General features: G+C 50.6%; 1 long non-coding RNA gene across 2 annotated transcripts; it reads left to right on the top strand.

Moving 5' to 3' along the window:
* The first annotated feature begins 221 nt into the window (after nucleotides 1-221).
* Nucleotides 222-7,902, top strand: LOC129146329 (uncharacterized). 2 transcript variants are annotated; one of them, XR_008552898.1, is made up of 4 exons: nucleotides 222-324; nucleotides 451-601; nucleotides 5,878-5,957; nucleotides 7,357-7,902. It is a non-coding gene; the product is annotated as an uncharacterized LOC129146329 (long non-coding RNA). The 2 variants fall into 2 exon arrangements; XR_008552896.1 differs by having other exon boundaries at nucleotides 222-338.
* Nucleotides 7,903-13,389: the final 5,487 nt, after the last annotated feature.

Here is a 13,389-nt window from a genome sequence, read left to right as displayed (position 1 = left end):
GTCCAATTCCTCCTCCAACTTTCACCCACCAATTTTAACATCCATCCTCAATCAGCTATCACGTGTATTAAGTGACCCCCCCAACTTAGCAGCTTAAAAGAAGCCTCATCCATGTGCTCAGTTTTTTTTTTTAAGATTCATTTATTTATTTATACAAAGACACGAATGAAATTCACTCTAGTGATAACTTTTACTTAATCCAAATAGCTAAAATCTTCTCATTTCAACAGGTACGCGGTATAAAAATTTAACAAGATATCTGCCATGTCTTGTCACGCTGGCGCTGAGATTCGGGGTGTACTGAACATTCAGGGTCCACTCCAGGTTGGACGAGCAAGGTCGGGGCTACTTCCCAGGGGGGCTCGCTCCTGCGGCCCCTACGGTCCCACCCTAAGGGCTCTTCCCAAGGCCCTTCAGTGACCTCACCACATGGACGCTGTCCTCCCCCAGAGAGTGACCACTGACAGCCTGTGACGCCTGATGCCTTTTATGACCTCACTTTCCAACACAGCGTCACTTCTGCCAGATTCCACCGCCTCGAACCGAATCACCGAGTCCAGCCCCAACTCCACTGCACCCCTTGAAGTGGGTCACAGAGCTGGTGAATACATCTTTTTTTTTTTTTATACAAGCACTGGGTATAGTCAGAAGCGCGGGAGGGTGAGAGAATTCACCAGAGCCAGAGCGGGGCGCAGAACAGGCAGACTGATGAAATACACTGCTGAGGGGAGCAGCGGGCGGCAGGAGAGGTCTGCGCGCCATGCGGGACCCTCCTCTGGTGGCCGGGAAGCAGCCGGGGATCGAACCGGCGCTGCAGAGGCTGCGGGCAGCTTCGCAACCCAGCGCTCAACCGCTGTGCTACAGGGGAAGCCCCTGGTGAATATATCTTAAAACCACGCACACCCCTTTATTCGCTCGGTGATCTCAGCAGGGTCCCATGGATTGGATTTCATTCCAGGGGTTCCGAATCCATGGGTTCCTCCTGTTTTTCATCTCGACGGTCCACCTGGGCCCCGTTGGGCCGGGGTGCCCCCTTTCAGCTATCCGGGGGCCTCTCACCGTGGCCCCATCATTCTGGGAGCACACGGAGATGTCCAGGCTCGACTTCTACTTCCCTCTCGGCCAAGGCCAGTCCCTTTCCGTGGAGAACAGCGCCAGGGCGCGCCCCAGCTTTTCCATGTTTACCAACCTCCTTGGGGGGCTGATGCGTTTCCCATTTCCAAGGAGCCTGCGCCTTCCAGGCGCTGGTTTTCCTCTCCCCTCCATTGCACTTCACATCCGCCGCCCTCTTTCCATCAGGCCGCTGCCTCTGCTGTTTATTTGCAGACCTTGCGTGTGTATTCCCAGCACTTCTGTTTGAGACGCCGCAGTGCCTCCGGCTCTGACGTCTGTCTTCCTTTGTCCCTGGTGGACCCTTTGGCCAGAATGCCTTTATTTTGAAGTAACCAAAACAAATATTAAAGTGTTTTCTTGCCTTTGATCCATTTGAGCTTTTTTTTTAAGTTGTGCAACATTTACCTTTTTTTTTTTAAAGATTTATTTATTTATGCATACAAGAACTGGGGTACAGGCCAGAGGTGCAGGGGTGAGAGGATTCACCAGAGACAGAGTGGGGAGCAGAACAGGCAGACTGACTGAAATACACTGCTGAGGGGAGCAGCGGGGAGACAGGAGAGGTCTGCTGCACCATGTGGGTAGCTCCCTGGCCCACTGGGGATTGAACTTGTGCTGCAGAGGCTGCGGATTGTTTCACAGTGCGGTGCTCAACCTCTTGCGCCACCAGGGAGGCCAACATTTACCATTTTTAAGGTTACAATTCTGTGGCAGGAAATACATTCACAATGTAACGGCATTATCTACACCCGAAAACCTTGCATCCTCCCCAACATAAACTCTGCCCCCATCAACCACCCCCTCCCCACCCCCGGTGCCCCCTTCCTGCTCCCTCTAGCCCGTGGCGCCCACCCTTCTGCCGTGTCTATGAATGGGGCTGTTCCCACACGAGTGTCACCCTGCAGGGAGCATCCTTCTGTACCTGGTTTCTCAGCATAACGTTTCCGAGGTCCATCCATGTTGCAGCCTGTGTCAAAACTCCATCTTTGAATGGCTGAATAGTATTCCATGGTGTATCTACAGCTTCTTCGAATTTATATTTTCACACCCCATATTGTGATTTCCAGCCATCTAGAGCCCACCTGTGTTTGCAGTGTGACTTCAGGATTCAGTGCTATTGGCGGCCAGGTCCCAGTATCATCTTCTGGAAATCTCTCCTTTCCCCCACGGGCTGCATTTGTTGTATATTTGGTGTTTATCCATCTGTCCATCTCTGGCCCCACTGCTCAGCCTCACTGGTATGTTTCTCTTCACACCAGCACCCCACTTTTTTACTATGTGGTGCATGTCTTTTAACTGCCAGAAGGGGAAGTTCCCCCCTGTCCTGTTCTACTCTAAGGTCACATGCCATGGCCCCTGGAATCCTTAGCTCCTCCTGTGCCGATGGGACCTTCCCTATTCCCACACAACAGTGAGGAAACGAGGCTTCAGGAAAGGGATGCGATGGATCAAGTCTACAGAGCTGGACCTGGCAGAGAAAGGACAGGCCAAGTCTGCCTCTAGGGTCGACCTTGATCCCCAGCAGCCAGCTGCCTCTCCCATCTGCAGGCCCCAGGGCTTTCATCTGTAAGAAGAGAGATGGGCTGGCGTGGCCTGTGGAGCTGGGCCCTTCCCTCATATTAATCAGTGTTTAACCAGGAAACCATTGAGCATGTGAACACAGGGACCTTCTCAGGGGGAGCTGGTTACAGAGATGATGGAGAAGAGGCTTGGAGACTGACCACACCAGGGAGCCATAGCTACCTCTGAGCTGGAGAGACTGACTCAGGGGTCACATTTCAGCAGCCCACTCGGTAAATCTAGAGACATACTGGGCCATCCTGGGGGAGCTGGAGCCCAAAGGAGACGCAGTAGTTCACAGAGATACCGACCAAGGTGTAAGGAGCCAGAAACACTCCCTCCAGCCTCCAGTGTCCCACCACCGCCTCCCGTTGGCCAATAAAGTCACTTGGCCTGGACCTGAGAACTGCAGCCCACAGAGCTCAGTCCCTCCAAGTTCGGCGGGGGATGGATCTGAGAACAAAGAGGAACAGGACACGGCCCTTCCAGGTCGCAGTTTCCACCAGCTGTCCCCACTGTGGTCTGAGCTTGGGATTCTTGAATCTAATGGCATCACACCCTCCTCCTGGCCCTCTGGCCTCCAGCTGCAGTGCATCCTGGGATGGCATCTTGCCCTCTGGTGACTCTGCTTTTCCAACATCTGTCTAAGCGCTTTCCTGTATCCATCCTTCTCCCTGGCGTGTCTATGTGGTCTCCATTCCCCACGCTGGGCCCAACTGATACACCAGACACGCCATCGGGGACAGAATGGCAGAGTGGTAACATGTGATATTGTGGACAGCCTGAGAAATGACCCAGCGGGGGAGGCCGACATCAAGTGAGCTGGGTCCCCAAGTCAGGGCGGATCCGGAGGCCCCGTGTGGGTGGAGCTACAGAGTGACCGCAGGGATGTCAGGATGCTGGGTCCACAGAGATGCTGAGGATCCCCGAGCCAGGCTCCAGCTCAGCTGAGAGGCACCGAGTGGCTCTGGGCCAAGGGAACCAGCTTCTATAAGGGCCTGTCTGTGTTCACAAGTCACCCCATGTTCATCCGCTACAGCTGTGTAACAAGTACCCGAGACATGTTTTCAGTTCTGGAGGCTGAAGTCCAAGGTCAAGGTGTCAGCTGAGTTGGTTTCTCCTGAGGCCTCTCTCAGGGCCAGCAGATGACCACCTTCCCCTGTGTCCCCACATGGTCCTCCCTAGGTGCGTGTCCATGTCCTCTCCTTATAAGGACACCAGTCATAGTGGACTTGGGCCCACCATCTGACTTCATTTAATCACCCCTTTATGCCCATAAATCACCCTGTCTCCAAATACAGTCACATGCTGACATACTAGGGTTTGAGACTTATATATGGATTTGTGGGGATACGACTCAGCCCATTACAACCCCTCATCTCACAAGGTGGGCATTTTCAGCCTTATTTTCCAAATGAGGAAATGGAAGCCCAGACGATGATTTGCCCAAGGCCACCCAGAGCTGGGTCGGCTTGGGGCCGGGGCTGCTCCTCTTCCTGCCAGGCCCCAAGGAGTCTTCTCTGTGACCTTCTCAGATGCTGGGGAATGGGTTCAACCTCCCCTTTGATTCCTTTGCCCTGTGTGATGAGACTCTGGCCCACCATTTACTGAGAATTTATTATGTGCTACTGGCTGTTCCGCTGGCATTGCAGACCCAGTCTTTATGCCCAGGAGGCAGCTCGGCAGGCGCTGCACATACCTCAGAGAGGCCCTCCCTGAATGCCCTATTTGTAATGATGCTTCCCCCACACAGATCCACCTCCTGCTTTACTTTCCTATGTAGGGTTCTCGATACCTGTAATGACCCAATACGTGTATTTGTTCATTATATCCCCCACACTGAACTGTAAGGTCCATGTGGGTAGTCCCAGGTCTTGGTGTATCCTTAGTGCACAAATGTGATCCTCAACCCATCAGGTGCTCAATGCTGGTCCAGCAATCAATGAGCACATGCTCACCAGTCCTCTGAGGCTCAGAGAAGGGTCCCAGATCTACCCAAGTTGACCCAGCTACAAAATAGTGAAGCTGGAACTCACTATTCCAGCTGTGTAATCTGTGTTCTACACCCAGGCCGGTTTCCTTAACTTGAACTTCCTTCCAAATCTCTCTCCCTGTTCTGTGGCTTCCCAAACCAAGCTAACCTCTACCCCAAACCTCTCCTGGCTACCCCATGGGTGAGGCTGAGCTGGCCTGCAGTACCATGTTTTGCCAGCAGGTGTCAGCATAGACCTCCTCGTGCCCACAGCGTGCCAGAGGTGAATGTGCGTGCAAGCAGTGACAGCTGCTTTTAAAGTGAACCAGATCCGGAGCTGGGCTCCCAGGGGTCAGAGGTGACTCAGCAGAGGCCCTGCCCTCCATTCCAATGGGAAGACATTCCTGTACAGCCTCCTGTCAATAAAAGCTCAGAGACATGTCAGCTCTTAATCCAACTGCATCATTCACACATGAGTCACAAGCAGTTATGCCCATAAATCACCAAGTAGCTGCCGGGTTCAGGATTCCTGGCATGCTTCCCATCCTACCTCCCCAACCCCACTTTACAGGGGAGCACATGGAGCCAAGGAAAGAAACAAAAGAAACAAGCACACAGCAAGAATTAGCTTGCATCAGACTCCTCCCAGTGGGGCCCCAGGGTGGGGCACTTGTGAACATGGCTGGCCCTCCCGATGCACACAGGAGGATGGCTTCCTAGGGTGGCTGGGGAAGCAGAATTGCTGGGGTGAACTGCAGATCCATGGGCTGCTCCAACTGCGGTAGAGGGAGGTGTCTCCCCCCAGTTCACCTACAAATCAGTTTCTCAACCTCCACCCTACTGACATTTTGGATCAGAGAATTCACATCAGAAGAGGACAGAGGTCGGTGCTATCACCACCCCTGATGTAACAAACACAAATGTCTCCAGACATTACCAACGTCCCCAGTTGAGAACAACTGCTCTGAACTCACACAGCCTACAGTCGGGGGTTTCCAAGCACACGTTCCAAAAGCAGATCTGTCAGAGCTACCTTCCCTCTGGCAGACACCTGCCTTCTCACTTTGCAAGGGGTCCACTGACCTCACTCATCCCTGGTTCAAGGATAAGCACTTCGGTCCTTGTGGATCACTAGCAGGGTCTGAGGATAGACATTAGCGCATAGCACCGGGACAGTGCTTCCTGACTCCAAAAATGATACAGAGACCGTGACATGTCATCCTTATTCTTAGGAGATACAACGGGCACAGGACTGAATCTCCAGTGGTTCAGAAAACAAACACGCAAAGAATGAACCATCAGGCAACATGAGGTGAGAGTGGGGGGTGAGTGTGAAGGTGATGTGGAAGCTTATCACGCTAGTCTACAACTTTTCTACACATTTTACATTATTTTAGAAATTACTATTTAAAGGGTTTTTATCACCTGTGTTCTCTTATTTTTAAAACATAAACCAGGTTATTATTTTATAATCTGTTATTCCCACCTGCTCCTAGGAAAAGCAAAATCACTGCTTGATGGAGCTTAGGATCCAGGCTCCATTTGGGCACGTCCCAAGCAACTCCCAGAAAGGGTTCTCGGTACAGTAAGCGTGGCAGGCTGGAAGGCCCTTTGCCTTTACGTGGGTCCCTAAATGCTTGAAAAGAAATTCTACCCCACATTACCAGCAATTAATAACACTACTAGGGATCTACCCAAAGGACACAAAAACATTGATTCAAAAGAACACCTGTACCCCTATGCTCACTGCAGCACTATTTGCAATAGGTAAAACCTGGAAACAACACAAATGCCAATAAAAAGATGACTGGATCAAGAAGATGTGGCATATATACTCAATGGAATATTATTGAGCAATCAAAAAAGATAAACTCTTGCCATTCACAGCAACATGGATGGAGCTAGAAGGAATGATGCTCAGTGAAATAAGCCAGAAGGAAAAAGAAAAATATCAGATGGTTTCACTTATAGCAGGAATATAGGGGAACCCAATAAGACATCAGTGTAAAAAAATAGTAACAGTACAAAACACAACAAAGTGAAAACAGACAATTATAAATTAGAGACATCCTGCAGGGGAGGAGGAGGGAGAGGGGTCAGAGGGAGGGAGGGAGGAGCACAGGGGACTGAGGTGATGGTGCACGGGTGCATTGGGGAAGGAAACTCTATGGGGACTACACCTGAGGGGGTGGGGGGAAGCAAATACTATTTAAAAATGAACAATGGGGCCTCCCTTGTGACGCAAGGGGTTAAGATGCAACCTCTGAAGCTATCCGCAGCCACTGCAGCACTAGTTCGATCCCTAGCCAGGGAGCAACCCATATGGCGCAGCAGACCTCTCCTGTCCTGCCCGCTGCTCCCCTCAGCAGTGTATTTCAGTCAATCTGCCTGTTCTGTTCCCCACTCTGTTTCTGGTGAATCCTCTCACAGCCCACGCTTCTGACCTGAACCCCAGGTCTTGTATGCATAAATAAATAAATCTTAAAAAAAAATTTAAAAAATGAACAATGATGTAAAAAATTAAAAAGAAATTAAAAAAAAAGAAATACCACCCCACATTAACAGTATTTATAAGGCCCCTCCACCATCCCAGTTCCCCCACCCCTCCCCCAGGCAGCCCAGGTCCCTCCTGCAAGTGAAGCATCCCCAAATCCTTGGGAGGACCTGGTGGGTCAAAGGGTAATCTTATCTCCCTCTGGTGACTGATCCAGGGATCGGCACGCGATGTAAGAGGACCAATGAGACGCAAGGCGTCTAGCTGATAAAAAGCTAGACGGTGACTTTATGAGACTTCTAAGTCCAGGATTCTTTGATGCTGCCCGGAGAAGGCCAAAGAAGCTGGCCTAAGAAATGAGAGGCCATGAACTGAGCTGAGAAGCCAGCAGCCAGAGGCCGTCGGACCTTCCAGCGCAGCCCGCAGCTGTGAGAGCCAGCAGAGGCGCCACCAGCCAAATCAACTGTAAAAGAAATCCATCAGTGCTGTTTCAGCAACCATTTGGGGAATGGATGTGAAGATTCAGGGAGGTGATAACATAACCTGGCATGCAGTAAGTGCCTAATAAGTGCTGGTCATAGCTGACCATACATTTCTGCTCTTGTCACCTTTGCCGATCACTCCTAGGTGGAGGGGCACTAGGAGGGCTTACGGTGGGAAGCAAGCAATGAACTGTGATAAACACACAGGGAATTTACTAGAGAATAATGGGAAATTCTCAGGAACACCAAGGGCTGGAAAACCTAAGAAAACAGTTCAGATTCTAGAGGCCAAAAAGCAATAAAATTTGCCATTGTGGCTGAGGCTGTTGGATATCAAATGAAAAGAAAAATTCTTATTGACAGAACTGCCGCTTTTTAGTTAGTCTCCTGGGGGAAGGGGAACAGCGGGGGGGGGGGGGGGGGGCGCGGGGGCGGGGAGCACTGTCCAGCCCTGCATAGCAAAGAGCACCATGCACCTGAGTTCCAACCTATGGGAGAGAAGCGGGGAAATGGTGCCCTCTTTGTTCCTTCCCACCAGCTGGAATAGGACAAATGTCTGGCGTATGAGCCACCTCCTGGGACCCTGAGGTGGCAGTCACCTGTTAAGGATGGTAGAGCTGCCACCTGTTAAGGCCTGGTGATAGTGGAGCCCCACACCACCTCTGGTCACCAACAGCTCGTGAGAGAAGAAATGTCTGCTGAGTTTAAGCCGCTGTACGTTGAGTCCAGGCCAGTGTCCTTTCGTGTCCCCATCTTACAAATAGGAAAACTGATGCACGTGGCCCTAACACAACAATGACAATGCCAACAGCCACCAATATTGACTGAGCCAGGCCCCGCCCTTCCTGGCTTTCTGATCTTTCATTACCCACTAATTCCCCTGGACTTGGGACGGCGCCCGCCCCCCGCCAGTTTCATTCTCGCGTCCTGGCCTTTGCTCTTGCCATACTGTCCAGCACACCCTGCTTTACCTTTTCTCCCTGGTAAAACTTCCTCTTTGGGCAAGTTGACTATTCTTGCAGCTGGGAACTCTCTGCAGCCCACGGTCCTTCTGCCAGGCTATGACCTGGGTCTTTTAGCTCCCCGAGGACCCCGAACCCACTTTTTCTCAACCTCCCACACATTCAGTCAAAACATTAAAAGTCAGTAAGGCTCCTTCCCCAGACAGGGCCTTTGCTCGGGCTACACGATCTGGCTGGAACACAACTCTCCCACAACCTCCCCTGGCTCCCTTCTTCCCTGCTGTAAGTCTGCTCACATCTCTGCTCACACGACTTTCCCTGGCCACCCTCCCAACCTGCAGGGCTTCTTCTCCTGCCCAGCGTTTCCCCAAAGCAGCCATCACCTCCTAGCATGCCACAGCTTATCTCCTGCTGACTGTACACCTCCCTCCCACGCCCGAGGGGCAGCTCCATGAGGCAGGGCCTTTGTCATTTCTTGCTCCTGCTACGTTTTCAGGACCTAAAAAATGTCCTGCCACACGGCACATGCTCAGTAAATATTTTCTAGATGAATGAATGGGCAAAAAAATGAAATGATAGCGATGTTCATTTCTGCCGGCAACTTTGTTGTTTGAAACATACATAAACATGCATGAAGAGGGATCTTAAACATTCTTCTAGATGTCAGGACTCACACTCCATTCCCCACCAGCCCCTTTGCTCTCCCCTCATTATCCCCCACCCCCACCCCATGGCACTGGAGAAGAGCAACGCTGACAGGGGCACACACTGTCAGGTGGAGGAGGGGCTGCAGGTGGGAGTCCTCACCACAGCCGCCTTCATCCCGCCTTCACCCTGATTCCACCGCTACCACCATCACTCTGGTCCCTTCTCCCGCAGCATCTCTCACTAGGCTCACCCACCCTAATCCACCTCTGCTCAGCCGCACCTCTTCCCTCCCCGCTGGCTTTGCTGTAACTTGGTGACCAAAGTCACATCAGAAACCACGTTTCTCCACCAGAGGACTCAGTGCCCACGTGACAGCTCTGCCTGGGATGTCCCGCTGGAATCTCACACAAAGTGCACCCAAAACAGAACCCCGGACGTCCCCCTCCCCAAACGTGCTCAGGCAGCAGCCTCCCCATCTCAGGCCATGCCACCTCTCTCCTTCCAGGGGCTGGGGCCAGACACCTGAGTCTCCGCATGATGCTGGGCTTCTCCTTCCCTCCCCCCTCACCCACCCGCAGGTAAATCCTGGCCGCTCCACCTTCAAAATGCATCCGGAATCAACCAGCCGCTTCTCCACCTTCAGGGTGACCTAAACTGACCGCTGGCTCCCCTACCTGGACTATGGTAGCCACCTGCTCCCCAGCCGCCTGCCTCCACCCAGCCCCTGCGTCCATCCTCCACAGCCAAAGCAATCCTATTAAAAGGTAAAGTCAAGGTCACTGTACAAGTCTTGACCAGACGGTCACTGGGCTATCTGTGGGGGCGGAACGATTCTGTGTCTGCACCATGCCATCCCCACGCCACAGATCACTCCCCAGCCCCTAGATGTGCTTCGTGCAACCAAAGAAGTGAATTCTTCGTTTTTTGTTACTTTCATAGCTGCTCTCTGTTGGCAAGTTGGGTAGAAACAAGTCTCTCCAACACAGCGGGTGGGAATGTCAATTGGCAAATGATTCCAATGTCAGTGTCTCCCTACCTATTGATCTGTTTGTCAATATCTGCCAAAATGACAAAGACATTTAACATTTGTCACAGCAACCCCACTTCACTTCAAGAGTGTGTCCTATTGATCTACCTTCACACTCAAAAAAACCTTGTGTACAGGTTTATAACACCTAAAGGCAGGAAAAAACTCAAGTGTCCATTAATGGGCAACTAGTTAAATGAATCGTGGTCCTGCCACACCATGGGATACCATGAAGTTGTAAGGGGGAAAAATGAAGAAATATGATAGTTAAAGCAAAAATAACCAAAAAAAAAAAAAAAGAATAAATTAAACTTCATCAAAAGTAATAATATTTGTGGGCCTCCCCTGGTGGCGCAGCGGTTAAGCACTGGGTTGCGAGGCTGCCCGCAGCCTCTGCAGTGCCAGTTCGATCGCTGGCCGCCGGCGAGGGTCCCACAAAAAAAAAAAAGTAATAATATTTGTGCATCAAAGGACACTCTGAAGAAAGTGAAAAGACAACCAACAGAGAAAATATTGGCCAAGTTATATATCAGATCCAGAATATATAAAGAGCTCCTATAATTCAACAACTAATAGATAACTCAATATTTAAATGGGCAAAGAGTCTGGATAGATACTTCTCTTAAAAATACATGCAAATGGTCACTAAGCACAGGAAAAGTTACAAGGGAAATGTAAATCAAAGCCACCCCAGATACCAGTTCACACTAATTGTGGGATTGTAACAAAAAATACTGTGTTGGTGAGGATGTGGAGCTTCTGGAACACTCAGACAATGCTGGGGGTGCAGCTGCAGCGGAAAGTTTGACAGTCCCTCAAAAAGTTAAACACAGTGACCGTTTCACCCAGCAGTTCCACTCCTAGGTAGAGACGTGAAACATCTCCACACAAGCCTGTACCTGAATGCCCACAGCAGCATGACCAGCAGTGGCCAAAATACAGAAACTCTAATGCCCATCGGTTGAATGGAAAAGCAAAATGCGCTCCATTCATACACTGGACTGTTATTTGGCCATAAAAAAAAGAAGGAAGTCCTACATCACCGTGAAGCCTGAAAAGTGATATTCAGAGGAAGAAGCCAGACACCCCTCCCAAAAAAAGCCACATATTATCTGATTCTACTATATTATTATATTTAATAATAGTATAAATAATAGTATAAAATAATATAAAATAGTATAATAATAGTATAATAGTATAAAATAGTATAATAATAGTATAAAATAGTATAAATAATAGTATAAAATTTTTATTTTCAAGCATGTGAATTTCCTAAATACTAAAAAAAAAATTTTTTTTAATGTAAGTTAGGTCATGTGATTCCTGTGTTTAAAACCCTAGAGGGGGCCTCCCTGGTGGCACAAGGGGTTAAGTCTCAGCACTTTGAAGCTATCAGCAGCCACTGCAGCATGAGTTCGATCCCCAGCCAGGGAGAAACCTACATGGCACAGCAGACCTCTCCTGTCTCTCCCGCTGCTCCCCTCAGCAGTGTATTTCAGTCAGTCTGCCTGTTCTGTTCCCCGCTCTGTCTCTGGTGAATCCTCTCACCCCCCCCCACACACACACATACCTCTGGCCTGTACCCCAACCTTTGTATGCACAAATAAATCTTAAAAAAAACAAGACCCCCCTAAACCCTTTCCTGTCCCTGCCCCATTAGTCCCTCTCTCCCCTCCTCTCTGACCTGCCCCCTTGCTTCCCTCTTTCTCTCTCAATGGCTCCTGGCTCCCTCTTTGCTCTTCCTGGACCTGGCAAGTATGTTCCTGCCTCAGGACCTCTGAACTTGCTCTTCTTTCAGTATGGCACAATTTGACCCCTAAATTTTACAACAGCTCTCTCGTTTTAGGTCTTGTCTCAAATGTCACTTTCTTCAAGAAGCCTTCCCACACACACACATCCCAGAGGATGCTGTCATGTTCCATGATTCCCTAGAACAATGCCTGGGCCAGAATGAGCCTTCATAAAAGTGTGTTGAGTGAATGAATGATCTCAGGCCATCTGTCCCTCACCCATCTCATGCTGGCCACTAGGGGGTTTCCAGATGCCAGTGATAAAACAGACACCCCCAGACTGCTGGGAGGTCTGCCACACATGCAGTTTTGCGGTGTGTTCCCCTGGAATCTAAAATCCAGTCCCCACCAAGATACGCCTCCCTTAGCTCCGGGGTTGAAAATCCAATTGTATAGTTAATAAATGACCCAAGAGATCAGCTATTTCCTCCAGAATTCATCAAAACTCGGGCCGCAATCTGTCCCAGTCATGGAAGCAAATTTGGAAGGAGGGAGCAGGGACCTGCAGGGCACAGTGGCCACCTGGGTCAGGGACACTCAGGAAACAGAGCCAAAGGGACTGTTTTTTCCCAGCAGCTGAGTTTGCAGATCTTAAATGCCCTGAGAAGAAGGGCAGGATGGTGCCTCAGAATGTCATCCGCGTTTGGAAGTTGTCTTACCTCTCATCCTGCTTCCCTGGGCGCCTGAAGGGTCTTTCCAAGGCCTGGGAGGCAGCCCCCATTTGGCGACACTGTACATGAGAGCAATTATTGTGGACTCTGTAGTCAGCTCCACACAGAGGTAAAACCCTGGCCCTCGCATTTGCCTGCTGAGAGAGTAAGAGCATCCTTACTCTGCGTTCATTCAGCAAATATTCATTGAGCTCCTACTATGTGCTCTATGCAGATGCAGACACAGGGGTTCAGCAGCCAACAAGGCAAACCAGGCCCTCAGGAGCTAGTTTTCTGGGGGGAGGGTGAGAACAGGAACTGCACATTCACTGACGATGCCAAGCGCTGTGAAGACAAAACAGGGTGATGTCACAGTGCCTGGAGGGGGGGGGCAACTTTGAGCAGGGTGGTCCGGAGGGGCCTCTGAGTAAAAGGGAGGCTGGCGTTTCGCGCTTCGCCCAGCGCCCGGCAGATATGAAACGCTCCATAAATCTTTCAGTGTCTCTTAGGGTCGTTTTCATCCGCTTGCTGTCCTCTCCCTCCGGGGAATATGCGTTCCTGGGGGTCAGACAGCCCGTTCCTCCCCAGATGCACAGCGCCAGCTGGCACATAGTAGGTGTACGCACAGTCCTCGTGAGCTCTGCGCACGGTAGGGCTAGGTGATGGAGTCCAGTGTGAACAGCACCCAGCT

This window comes from Talpa occidentalis, unplaced genomic scaffold (assembly GCF_014898055.3).
Source record: "Talpa occidentalis isolate TD23 unplaced genomic scaffold, MPIMG_talOcc4v2.1 talOcc4.10, whole genome shotgun sequence".
NCBI classification, from domain to species: Eukaryota; Metazoa; Chordata; class Mammalia; order Eulipotyphla; family Talpidae; genus Talpa; species Talpa occidentalis.
The sequence above is the reverse complement of the archived record's forward strand: the minus strand, read 5'-3'. Positions and strand labels throughout refer to the sequence as shown.